The sequence below is a fragment of the Protopterus annectens genome, chromosome 3.part0 (genome assembly GCF_019279795.1).
Source record: "Protopterus annectens isolate FY-2018-M chromosome 3.part0, PAN1.0, whole genome shotgun sequence".
In the NCBI taxonomy this organism is placed as follows: domain Eukaryota; kingdom Metazoa; phylum Chordata; order Ceratodontiformes; family Protopteridae; genus Protopterus; species Protopterus annectens.
In genome coordinates, this window is record NC_056731.1 from 1882689288 (window position 1) to 1882704447 (window position 15160).

Below are 15160 nucleotides of genomic sequence, written 5' to 3' on the forward strand. Positions count from 1 at the left end.
CATTCCTTCATAATATAAATTAAGTAAATATTTTAAATAAATGAATATTTCATTTTCTTCTTTGTATGCTTATTTTTCTTTTACCGTTCACGGCATCAGAAAATATGGCGCCATCTGTTGTTCAAATAACATTAGGACCATGACATAGTTTATATTTTCGCTGCTCTTAATTTTAGAACAGGGGACAGTGATATATGTTCGTTTAATCCTGGTGTTTTGGTAGCTTCCAACATAATTTGCCACCAGAGCTCCTTATACTCCAGCCATTCCTCCCATAAACCACCTCTCATCTCTCTTTTGACCTGTTCCAATACAAAAAATAGGAATCTTGAGCTATCACATACTCTAGTATGTTTATACAAAGCATTGGTCTCCTTAGCTTTGGACATTTCGTATGTGTGCTCATAGATTCTTCTCTTCAGCACCCTCTCTGTCTTGCCAATATAGAATGAACTGCATTTTTCACATGTAGCTATGTATATCACTCCCTTTGTTTCACAGTTATAATATCCTTTACTATTTATTGTTATACCCCTACTATTTATATATATTCACCACTATTTATAATATGTTCATATTGCTTACAGTGTCCACATTTATAAGTTCCATTCTTTCTTTTCCCTACAGTTGTTATATTATTGTGGACATCATTACTCCCTGCATTGTTGTTCTCCAAGATCTTCTTTATATTCCATGCATTCTTGTATACTATTTTAGGGGTAAAATTATTAATATTTACAATGTCTGAGAAGGATGAAAATGTATCCCATTCCCTCTGGAATAAGTCCTTCACTTTAGAATTGAAGGTATTATACTGTAAAATTAAAGCAAATTCATAATGTTTATCAGTAGCCTGTGTATTCTTATTTGTAATACTACATACCTTATCTACCAAACTTCCCTTTATGGGTTTGAATTTTGATGTTCTATTTTTCTCTACCTCTTCTCTGATATTTTTTACAAAATCCATTGGATATCCCATTGCACAAAACATCTCCTCAAGTGTATTACATTCTACTTGAAAATCTTCATCCTTACTTGTCATACGGCACCCCCTCACAAACTGCCCTTTCACTATATTCCTTTTGCAGTGTGAGGGGTGTGCACTCGTGTAATGAAGAAAGGAATTGCAAAACGTGCTTTTCCTATATATTTTTGTTTCAAAATCATTATTATTTTTGTTTTTGTAAATTTCAATATCTAGATATTGTAATATATCCGTTGAGGTAGTGTACGTAAATTTCAAAAAAATTGTCGTACTATGAATATAATCAAAAAATTCTTGAAATTTGTCATAGCCCCCTGTCCAGAAAATAACTATATCGTCCAAATAACGACAATATAATGACCAATATTGGTTAAATTCTGAATCCAGTACAAATTGGGTTTCCCATCTGGCTAACACTATGTTGGCATAAATGGGTGCACACGCTGCACCCATTGATACTCCCTGTATTTGTTGATAATATTCACCGTTAAAAAGTATGAAATTATATTTGAGTACCATGTCAGCTAGTTCTACAATAGCTACCTTCTCAGAATGTGTAAGCTTTTTGTCACCAAAAATCATGTCTTCAAACATGCTTAACCCTTCTGCGTGAGGTATGCAGGAAAAAAGATCTATAACATCAATCGTGACAAAAATAAGATTTTCTGACATTAGATCTGGGGTAATACATCTCAATAAATCCCATGAATCTTTCAATATATGTGAATTCTCATTGCATATATATTTAGTCTTTGAATCTACGTATTTTGCCAAAGGAAGTGTTTTTGATCCATCTGCCGAGACAATCGGTCTCAGAGGGGGATCTTCCATGTTCTTATGAATTTTCGGTATACCGAAAATTATAGGAATTTTTGGTTTAGGCACATGTAAAAACTTATGTAACTTGTTATCAATTGTACCTTCAACAATCATATCATTCAATGAAATATCAATTTTGTTATAAGCTAAATTCACCTCATTAAGTGATACACATTTATATTTAGTTTCATCTCTAAGAATGCAATTCATTTTTCCTTCATAAATTATGTTTTCCATAATAACTACCCCCCCCTCCCTTGTCTGGTTTCATAATTCTAATACTAGTATTCCGCTTCAATTCACTCAGAATCTCACATTCCTGTTGTGAAAATTGTTTTCCACTAATTTTTGTTCAAATGTTTTCCTGATTTCTTTTTCAAGTACTATATCAAGATTCTTAATTTGTGGATGGAAAGAGGGGTTGAAAGTACTCTGGCGTGTCAGAGATGGGTGCTGAAGATCAAAATCATGATTGTCCATGGGCAGTAGTATAGTTTTCAAATTTAATTTCCTTAGAAATAATTTCATGTCAATAATAGTTTGAACTAAGTCCCCTTTAGAATAGGGAATAAATTTAAATCCCTTACTAAGTAATTCAAAATGCACTTTGGTTATTGAAATATCACTGAAATTGTTAATAGAAAAATTTCTATATGTATAAGTGGTACCAATCTGTATCACTTCATTGTCAAAATCATTATAAACATGATTAGCAATGCTGGGGGCCGGGTGTATTTGTGCTAATACCTCCCTCTCCCCCTCCCCCCCTCCTCTGAAAATGTTGGTTATTCCCATTTATATGATGGTCATCCCTAGTTAAGGGTGGAAACTCAGTATAGTAATCTGCCCCATACTCATCTTCACTGTATGGAACATGTCTGTTGTGAACGGTGTCCTGTTTGAAATTGACTCTAATGTTATAATCCCATTTCTTAAAGGGTGGTTTTGGGTAACTATTATTGTACTTGTATTCACTGATGTCTCTTTTCAATTTATTAATTTTCCTCTGCCCTAATAATATACATTTAGAATCTATGTCATGCCTAATGTTATAATATTTATCCCTTTCTTGTTTGACCCCATGTAAAAGATATTTTTTGATGCAAGTATCTAAAATATCTATTTCTTGTTGCAAATTCTCCTGGATCCTATTATTTTCCTTGATAATGAGCCTTAAAATCTCTAGTCCGCACTTATTAAAAACCTCTATAAGTTCCTTATGGTAATCAGAGCCAGCCTGCACATTGTTTGGGTACTTCCATACCCTTAGCCCTTTCGGGACCACATTTTTTTTAATGCATTCTAATAGATAACTATTTTCTACAGCGAGCGTTTTAAATTTATACATAAGCTTTGAAAGCTTTTCAATCTTTAAAACATAAGAATCTCCATCAGATGGAGCACATTTAGCATTAGATTCAAAATCAATACTGAAAGGAATTTTTAACCAGTCTTGTATGTCCTTTTTATAAGGAGAAGTGGAAACAGTACCTTCAAAACCCTTATCAAGGGTAATTCTACTTTGTTCTTGGTTATGTATAGTTCCGCAGGGATAACATTTTTTGTTATGCTCCATCGAAGATAAAAAAATCGAGGGTGTAATGGCAGGATCAAAACTGCTACCTTTCGGTTCCGCATTGTCCACTTCTATGGAAGTAGGCTCACAATTATGCCTTTTCCTTTTGTGTTTGGAAGCCGTCAACTCTTTGGTTCCTTCAACATTGGCTTCCGTATCAGCCTGCCTTCTCCCAGTCAAAGTGTAGCATAACGGAGTGAGTCAATCGATAAGTTCCGTAAGCTGACCAATCAGCTTACGTGATTGCCCTGCTTCTTCCTTATACATAGCCGGTGGACTACCTTCCATCGCAAAGGTGCCGAAACCAAAATAGACCTATAACCGGCACCCAAAAAGCGATCCACAACAAGTAACCAAAAAATATCCACAAGGACGGAAAGGAGTGCACACCAGCCAAAACCTGAAGGTTTTAATGAAATTCCACGAGTAAACCACAATACATGAACGCTTTAAACAGCCATGCGTTTTCGTCCACACCGAAGATAGGACTTCATCAGATAACTTAATTATATTTAATTAACAAGTTATATACTGCAATCAAATTCAAATTGACCAATACCAAGGTTTGCATCCTGGTTCAACTAGTCAAGCTTATGTGGCTCATGAATATTAAAAACACCTATGCAATTGAATAAAAAATACAACCTACCTTAAAAATCATTTTGACTTGTTAAAACTATGATAATGATCATCAAATATTGAATAAATATTCATTATAATTTGCATTCCTTCGTAATATAAATTAAGTAAATATTTAAAATAAATGAATATTTCATTTTCTTCGTTGTATGCTTATTTTTCTTTTACCGTTCACGGCATCAGAAAATATGGTGCCATCTGTTGTTCATTTAACATTAGGACCATGACATAGTTTATATTTTCGCTGCTCTTAATTTTAGAACAGGGGACAGTGATATATGTTCGTTTAATCCTGGTGTTTTGGTGGCTTCCAACATACTTTGCCACCAGAGCTCCTTATACTCCAGCCATTCCTCCCATAAACCACCCCTCATCTCTCTTTTGACCTGTTCCAATACAAAAAATAGGAATCTTAAGCTATCACATACTCTAGTATGTTTATACAAAGCATTGGTCTCCTTAGCTTTGGACATTTCGTATGTGTGCTCATAGATTCTTCTCTTCAGCACCCTCTCTGTCTTGCCAATATAGAATGAACTGCATTTTTCACATGTAGCTATGTATATCACTCCTTTGTTTCACAGTTATAATATCCTTTACTATTTATTGTTATACCCCTACTATTTATATATATTTCACCACTATTTATAATATGTTCACATTGCTTACAGTGTCCATTTATAAGTTCCATTCTTTCTTTTCCCTACAGTTGTTATATTATTGTGGACATCATTACTCCCTGCATTGTTGTTCTCCAAGATCTTCTTTATATTCCATGCATTCTTGTATACTATTTTAGGGGTAAAATTATTAATATTTACAATGTCTGAGAAGGATGAAAATGTATCCCATTCCCTCTGGAATAAGTCCTTCACTTTAGAATTGAAGGTATTATACTGTAAAATTAAAGCAAATTCATAATGTTTATCAGTAGCCTGTGTATTCTTATTTGTAATACTACATACCTTATCTACCAAACTTCCCTTTATGGGTTTGAATTTTGATGTTCTATTTTTCTCTACCTCTTCTCTGATATTTTTTACAAAATCCATTGGATATCCCCTTGCACAAAACATCTCCTCAAGTGTATTACATTCTACTTGAAAATCTTCATCCTTACCTGTCATACGGCACCCCCTCACAAACTGCCCTTTCACTATATTCTTTTTGCAGTGTGAGGGGTGTGCACTCGTAATGAAGAAAGGAATTGCAAAACGTGCTTTTCCTATATATTTTTGTTTCAAAATCATTATTATTTTTGTTTTTGTAAATTTCAATATCTAGATATTGTAATATATCCGTTGAGGTAGTATACGTAAATTTCAAAAAACTTGTCGTACTATGAATATAATCAAAAAATTCTTGAAATTTGTCATAGCCCCTGTCCAAAATAACTATATCGTCCAAATAACGATTTATATAATGACCAATATTGGTTAAATTCTGAATCCAGTACAAATTGGGTTTCCCATCTGGCTAACACTATGTTGGCATAAATGGGTGCACACGCTGCACCCATTGATACTCCCTGTATTTGTTGATAATATTCACCGTTAAAAAGTATGAAATTATATTTGAGTACCATGTCAGCTAGTTCTACAATAGCTACCTTCTCAGAATGTGTAAGCTTTTTGTCACCAAAAATCATGTCTTCAAACATGCTTAACCCTTCTGCGTGAGGTATGCAGGAAAAAAGATCTATAACATCAATCGTGACAAAAATAAGATTTTCTGACATTAGATCTGGGGTAATACATCTCCATAAATCCCATGAATCTTTCAATATATGTGAATTCTCATTGCATATATATTTAGCCTTTGAATCTACGTATTTTGCCAAAGGAAGTGTTTTTGATCCATCTGCCGAGACAATCGGTCTCAGAGGGGGATCTTCCATGTTCTTATGAATTTTCGGTATACCGAAAATTATAGGAATTTTTGGTTTAGGCACATGTAAAAACTTATGTAACTTGTCATCAATTGTACCTTCAACAATCATATCATTCAATGAAATATCAATTTTGTTATAAGCTAAATTCACCTCATTAAGTGATACACATTTATATTTAGTTTCATCTCTAAGAATGCAATTCATTTTCCTTCATAAATGATGTTTTCCATAATAACTACCCCCCTCCCTTGTCTGGTTTCATAATTCTAATACCAGTATTCCACTTCAATTCACTCAGAATCTCACATTCCTGTTGTGAAAGATTGTTTTCCACTAATTTTTGGTCAAATGTTTTCCTGATTTCTTTTTCAAGTACTATATCAAGATTCTTAATTTGTGGATGGAAAGAGGGGTTGAAAGTACTCTGGCGTGTCAGAGATGGGTGCTGAAGATCAAAATCATGATTGTCCATGGGCAGTAGTATAGTTTTCAAATTTAATTTCCTTAGAAATAATTTCATGTCAATAATAGTTTGAACTAAGTCCCCTTTAGAATAGGGAATACATTTAAATCCCTTACTAAGTAATTCAAAATGCACTTTAGTTATTGAAATATCACTGAAATTGTAAATAGAAAAATTTCTATATGTATAAGTGGTACCAATCTGTATCACTTCGTTGTCAAAATCATTATAAACATGATTAGCAATGCTGGGGCGGGTGTATTTGTGCTAATACCTCCTCTCCCCTTCTCCCCTCCTCTTAAAATTTCGTTACGCTGATTATTCCCATTTGTACGATGGTCATCCCTAGTTAAGGGTGGAAACTCAGTATAGTAATCTGCCCCATACTCATCTTCACTGTATGGAACATGTCTGTTGTGAACGGTGTCCTGTTTGAAATTGACTCTAATATTATAATCCCATTTCTTAAAGGGTGGTTTTGGGTAACTATTATTGTACTGGTATTCATTGATGTCTCTTTTCAATTTATTAATTTTCCTCTGCCCTAATAATATACATTTAGAAGCTATGTCATGCCTAATGTTATAATATTTATCCCTTTCTTGTTTGACCCCATGTAAAAGATCTTTTTTGATGCAACTATCTAAAATATCTATTTCTTGTTGCAAATTCTCCTGGATCCTATTATTTTCCTTGATAATGAGCCTTAAAATCTCTAGTCCGCACTTATTAAAAACCTCTATAAGTTCCTTATGGTAATCAGAGTCAGCCAGCACATTGTTTGGGTACTTCCATACCCTTAGCCCTTCGGGACCACATTTTTTAATGCATTCTAATAGATAACTATTTTCTACAGCGAGCGTTTTAAATTTATACATAAGCTTTGAAAGCTTTTCAATCTTTAAAACATAAGAATCTCCATCAGATGGAGCACATTTAGCATTAGATTCAAAATCAATACTGAAAGGAATTTTTAACCAGTCTTGTATGTCCTTTTTATAAGGAGAAGTGGAAACAGTACCTTCAAAACCCTTATCAAGGGTAATTCTACTTTGTTCTTGGTTATGTATAGTTCCGCAGGGATAACATTTTTTGTTATGCTCCATCGAAGATAAAAAAATCGAGGTGTAATGGCAGGATCAAAACTGCTACCTTTCGGTTCCGCATTGTCCACTTCTATGGAAGTAGGCTCACAATTATGCCTTTTCCTTTTGTGTTTGGAAGCCGTCAACCCTTTGGTTCCTTCAACATTGGCTTCCGTATCAGCCTGCCTTCTCCCAGTCAAAGTGTAGCATAACGGAGTGAGTCAATCGATAAGTTCCGTAAGCTGACCAATCAGCTTACGCGATTGCCCTGCTTCTTCCTTATACATAGCCGGTGGACTACCTTCCATCGCAAAGGTGCCGAAACCAAAATAGACCTATAAACAGCACCCAAAAAGCGATCCACAACAAGTAACCAAAAAATATCCACAAGGACGGAAAGGAGTGCACACCAGCCAAAACCTGAAGGTTTTAATGAAATTCCACGAGTAAACCACAATACATGAACGCTTTAAACAGCCATGCGTTTTCGTCCACACCGAAGATAGGACTTCATCAGACAACTTAATTATATTTAATTAACAAGTTATATACTGCAATCAAATTCAAATTGACCAATACCAAGGTTTGCATCCTGGTTCAACTAGTCAAGCTTATGTGGCTCATGAATATTAAAAACACCTATGCAATTGAATAAAAAATACAACCTACCTTAAAAATCATTTTGACTTGTTAAAACTATGATAATGATCATCAAATATTGAATAAATATTCATTATAATTTGCATTCCTTCGTAATATAAATTAAGTAAATATTTAAAATAAATGAATATTTCATTTTCTTCGTTGTATGCTTATTTTTCTTTTACCGTTCACGGCATCAGAAAATATGGTGCCATCTGTTGTTCATTTAACATTAGGACCATGACATAGTTTATATTTTCGCTGCTCTTAATTTTAGAACAGGGGACAGTGATATATGTTCGTTTAATCCTGGTGTTTTGGTGGCTTCCAACATACTTTGCCACCAGAGCTCCTTATACTCCAGCCATTCCTCCCATAAACCACCCCTCATCTCTCTTTTGACCTGTTCCAATACAAAAAATAGGAATCTTGAGCTATCACATACTCTAGTATGTTTATACAAAGCATTGGTCTCCTTAGCTTTGGACATTTCGTATGTGTGCTCATAGATTCTTCTCTTCAGCACCCTCTCTGTCTTGCCAATATAGAATGAACTGCATTTTTCACACGTAGCTATGTATATCACTCCTTTGTTTCACAGTTATAATATCCTTTACTATTTATTGTTATACCCCTACTATTTATATATATTTCACCACTATTTATAATATGTTCACATTGCTTACAGTGTCCATTTATAAGTTCCATTCTTTCTTTTCCTACAGTTGTTATATTATTGTGGACATCATTACTCCCTGCATTGTTGTTCTCCAAGATCTTCTTTATATTCCATGCATTCTTGTATACTATTTTAGGGGTAAAATTATTAATATTTACAATGTCTGAGAAGGATGAAAATGTATCCCATTCCCTCTGGAATAAGTCCTTCACTTTAGAATTGAAGGTATTATACTGTAAAATTAAAGCAAATTCATAATGTTTATCAGTAGCCTGTGTATTCTTATTTGTAATACTACATACCTTATCTACCAAACTTCCCTTTATGGGTTTGAATTTTGATGTTCTATTTTTCTCTACCTCTTCTCTGATATTTTTTACAAAATCCATTGGATATCCCCTTGCACAAAACATCTCCTCAAGTGTATTACATTCTACTTGAAAATCTTCATCCTTACCTGTCATACGGCACCCCCTCACAAACTGCCCTTTCACTATATTCTTTTTGCAGTGTGAGGGGTGTGCACTCGTGTAATGAAGAAAGGAATTGCAAAACGTGCTTTTCCTATATATTTTTGTTTCAAAATCATTATTATTTTTGTTTTTGTAAATTTCAATATCTAGATATTGTAATATATCCGTTGAGGTAGTATACGTAAATTTCAAAAAACTTGTCGTACTATGAATATAATCAAAAAATTCTTGAAATTTGTCATAGCCCCCTGTCCAAAAAATAACTATATCGTCCAAATAACGACGATATAATGACCAATATTGGTTAAATTCTGAATCCAGTACAAATTGGGTTTCCCATCTGGCTAACACTATGTTGGCATAAATGGGTGCACACGCTGCACCCATTGATACTCCCTGTATTTGTTGATAATATTCACCGTTAAAAAGTATGAAATTATATTTGAGTACCATGTCAGCTAGTTCTACAATAGCTACCTTCTCAGAATGTGTAAGCTTTTTGTCACCAAAAATCATGTCTTCAAACATGCTTAACCCTTCTCGTGAGGTATGCAGGAAAAAAGATCTATAACATCAATCGTGACAAAAATAAGATTTTCTGACATTAGATCTGGGGTAATACATCTCCATAAATCCCATGAATCTTTCAATATATGTGAATTCTCATTGCATATATATTTAGCCTTTGAATCTACGTATTTTGCCAAAGGAAGTGTTTTTGATCCATCTGCCGAGACAATCGGTCTCAGAGGGGGATCTTCCATGTTCTTATGAATTTTCGGTATACCGAAAATTATAGGAATTTTTGGTTTAGGCACATGTAAAAACTTATGTAACTTGTTATCAATTGTACCTTCAACAATCATATCATTCAATGAAATATCAATTTTGTTATAAGCTAAATTCACCTCATTAAGTGATACACATTTATATTTAGTTTCATCTCTAAGAATGCAATTCATTTTTCCTTCATAAATGATGTTTTCCATAATAACTACCCCCCTCCCTTGTCTGGTTTCATAATTCTAATACCAGTATTCCACTTCAATTCACTCAGAATCTCACATTCCTGTTGTGAAAGATTGTTTTCCACTAATTTTTGGTCAAATGTTTTCCTGATTTCTTTTTCAAGTACTATATCAAGATTCTTAATTTGTGGATGGAAAGAGGGTTGAAAGTACTCTGGCGTGTCAGAGATGGGTGCTGAAGATCAAAATCATGATTGTCCATGGGCAGTAGTATAGTTTTCAAATTTAATTTCCTTAGAAATAATTTCATGTCAATAATAGTTTGAACTAAGTCCCCTTTAGAATAGGGAATACATTTAAATCCCTTACTAAGTAATTCAAAATGCACTTTAGTTATTGAAATATCACTGAAATTGTAAATAGAAAAATTTCTATATGTATAAGTGGTACCAATCTGTATCACTTCGTTGTCAAAATCATTATAAACATGATTAGCAATGCTGGGGGCCGGGTGTATTTGTGCTAATACCTCCCTCTCCCCCTTCTCCCCCCCTCCTCTTAAAATTTCGTTACCGCTGATTATTCCCATTTGTACGATGGTCATCCCTAGTTAAGGGTGGAAACTCAGTATAGTAATCTGCCCCATACTCATCTTCACTGTATGGAACATGTCTGTTGTGAACGGTGTCCTGTTTGAAATTGACTCTAATATTATAATCCCATTTCTTAAAGGGTGGTTTTGGGTAACTATTATTGTACTGGTATTCATTGATGTCTCTTTTCAATTTATTAATTTTCCTCTGCCCTAATAATATACATTTAGAAGCTATGTCATGCCTAATGTTATAATATTTATCCCTTTCTTGTTTGACCCCATGTAAAAGATCTTTTTTGATGCAACTATCTAAAATATCTATTTCTTGTTGCAAATTCTCCTGGATCCTATTATTTTCCTTGATAATGAGCCTTAAAATCTCTAGTCCGCACTTATTAAAAACCTCTATAAGTTCCTTATGGTAATCAGAGTCAGCCAGCACATTGTTTGGGTACTTCCATACCCTTAGCCCTTTCGGGACCACATTTTTTTTAATGCATTCTAATAGATAACTATTTTCTACAGCGAGCGTTTTAAATTTATACATAAGCTTTGAAAGCTTTTCAATCTTTAAAACATAAGAATCTCCATCAGATGGAGCACATTTAGCATTAGATTCAAAATCAATACTGAAAGGAATTTTTAACCAGTCTTGTATGTCCTTTTTATAAGGAGAAGTGGAAACAGTACCTTCAAAACCCTTATCAAGGGTAATTCTACTTTGTTCTTGGTTATGTATAGTTCCGCAGGGATAACATTTTTTGTTATGCTCCATCGAAGATAAAAAAATCGAGGGTGTAATGGCAGGATCAAAACTGCTACCTTTCGGTTCCGCATTGTCCACTTCTATGGAAGTAGGCTCACAATTATGCCTTTTCCTTTTGTGTTTGGAAGCCGTCAACCCTTTGGTTCCTTCAACATTGGCTTCCGTATCAGCCTGCCTTCTCCCAGTCAAAGTGTAGCATAACGGAGTGAGTCAATCGATAAGTTCCGTAAGCTGACCAATCAGCTTACGCGATTGCCCTGCTTCTTCCTTATACATAGCCGGTGGACTACCTTCCATCGCAAAGGTGCCGAAACCAAAATAGACCTATAAACAGCACCCAAAAAGCGATCCACAACAAGTAACCAAAAAATATCCACAAGGACGGAAAGGAGTGCACACCAGCCAAAACCTGAAGGTTTTAATGAAATTCCACGAGTAAACCACAATACATGAACGCTTTAAACAGCCATGCGTTTTCACAATCAAGATAGGACTTCATCAGACAACTTAATTATATTTAATTAACAAGTTATATACTGCAATCAAATTCAAATTGACCAATACCAAGGTTTGCATCCTGGTTCAACTAGTCAAGCTTATGTGGCTCATGAATATTAAAAACACCTATGCAATTGAATAAAAAATACAACCTACCTTAAAAATCATTTTGACTTGTTAAAACTATGATAATGATCATCAAATATTGAATAAATATTCATTATAATTTGCATTCCTTCGTAATATAAATTAAGTAAATATTTAAAATAAATGAATATTTCATTTTCTTCGTTGTATGCTTATTTTTCTTTTACCGTTCACGGCATCAGAAAATATGGTGCCATCTGTTGTTCATTTAACATTAGGACCATGACATAGTTTATATTTTCGCTGCTCTTAATTTTAGAACAGGGGACAGTGATATATGTTCGTTTAATCCTGGTGTTTTGGTGGCTTCCAACATACTTTGCCACCAGAGCTCCTTATACTCCAGCCATTCCTCCCATAAACCACCCCTCATCTCTCTTTTGACCTGTTCCAATACAAAAAATAGGAATCTTGAGCTATCACATACTCTAGTATGTTTATACAAAGCATTGGTCTCCTTAGCTTTGGACATTTCGTATGTGTGCTCATAGATTCTTCTCTTCAGCACCCTCTCTGTCTTGCCAATATAGAATGAACTGCATTTTTCACATGTAGCTATGTATATCACTCCTTTGTTTCACAGTTATAATATCCTTTACTATTTATTGTTATACCCCTACTATTTATATATATTTCACCACTATTTATAATATGTTCACATTGCTTACAGTGTCCATTTATAAGTTCCATTCTTTCTTTTCCCTACAGTTGTTATATTATTGTGGACATCATTACTCCCTGCATTGTTGTTCTCCAAGATCTTCTTTATATTCCATGCATTCTTGTATACTATTTTAGGGGTAAAATTATTAATATTTACAATGTCTGAGAAGGATGAAAATGTATCCCATTCCCTCTGGAATAAGTCCTTCACTTTAGAATTGAAGGTATTATACTGTAAAATTAAAGCAAATTCATAATGTTTATCAGTAGCCTGTGTATTCTTATTTGTAATACTACATACCTTATCTACCAAACTTCCCTTTATGGGTTTGAATTTTGATGTTCTATTTTTCTCTACCTCTTCTCTGATATTTTTTACAAAATCCATTGGATATCCCCTTGCACAAAACATCTCCTCAAGTGTATTACATTCTACTTGAAAATCTTCATCCTTACCTGTCATACGGCACCCCCTCACAAACTGCCCTTTCACTATATTCTTTTTGCAGTGTGAGGGGTGTGCACTCGTGTAATGAAGAAAGGAATTGCAAAACGTGCTTTTCCTATATATTTTTGTTTCAAAATCATTATTATTTTTGTTTTTGTAAATTTCAATATCTAGATATTGTAATATATCCGTTGAGGTAGTATACGTAAATTTCAAAAAACTTGTCGTACTATGAATATAATCAAAAAATTCTTGAAATTTGTCATAGCCCCCTGTCCAAAAAATAACTATATCGTCCAAATAACGACGATATAATGACCAATATTGGTTAAATTCTGAATCCAGTACAAATTGGGTTTCCCATCTGGCTAACACTATGTTGGCATAAATGGGTGCACACGCTGCACCCATTGATACTCCCTGTATTTGTTGATAATATTCACCGTTAAAAAGTATGAAATTATATTTGAGTACCATGTCAGCTAGTTCTACAATAGCTACCTTCTCAGAATGTGTAAGCTTTTTGTCACCAAAAATCATGTCTTCAAACATGCTTAACCCTTCTGCGTGAGGTATGCAGGAAAAAAGATCTATAACATCAATCGTGACAAAAATAAGATTTTCTGACATTAGATCTGGGGTAATACATCTCCATAAATCCCATGAATCTTTCAATATATGTGAATTCTCATTGCATATATATTTAGCCTTTGAATCTACGTATTTTGCCAAAGGAAGTGTTTTTGATCCATCTGCCGAGACAATCGGTCTCAGAGGGGGATCTTCCATGTTCTTATGAATTTTCGGTATACCGAAAATTATAGGAATTTTGGGTTTAGGCACATGTAAAAACTTATGTAACTTGTTATCAATTGTACCTTCAACAATCATATCATTCAATGAAATATCAATTTTGTTATAAGCTAAATTCACCTCATTAAGTGATACACATTTATATTTAGTTTCATCTCTAAGAATGCAATTCATTTTTCCTTCATAAATGATGTTTTCCATAATAACTACCCCCCTCCCTTGTCTGGTTTCATAATTCTAATACCAGTATTCCACTTCAATTCACTCAGAATCTCACATTCCTGTTGTGAAAGATTGTTTTCCACTAATTTTTGGTCAAATGTTTTCCTGATTTCTTTTTCAAGTACTATATCAAGATTCTTAATTTGTGGATGGAAAGAGGGGTTGAAAGTACTCTGGCGTGTCAGAGATGGGTGCTGAAGATCAAAATCATGATTGTCCATGGGCAGTAGTATAGTTTTCAAATTTAATTTCCTTAGAAATAATTTCATGTCAATAATAGTTTGAACTAAGTCCCCTTTAGAATAGGAAATAAATTTAAATCCCTTACTAAGTAATTCAAAATGCACTTTGGTTATTGAAATATCACTGAAATTGTAAATAGAAAAATTTCTATATGTATAAGTGGTACCAATCTGTATCACTTCGTTGTCAAAATCATTATAAACATGATTAGCAATGCTGGGGGCCGGGTGTATTTGTGCTAATACCTCCCTCTCCCCCTTCTCCCCCCCTCCTCTTAAAATTTTGGTACCGCTGATTATTCCCATTTGTACGATGGTCATCCCTAGTTAAGGGTGGAAACTCAGTATAGTAATCTGCCCCATACTCATCTTCACTGTATGGAACATGTCTGTTGTGAACGGTGTCCTGTTTGAAATTGACTCTAATGTTATAATCCCATTTCTTAAAGGGTGGTTTTGGGTAACTATTATTGTACTGGTATTCATTGATGTCTCTTTTCAATTTATTAATTTTCCTCTGCCCTAATAATATACATTTAGAAG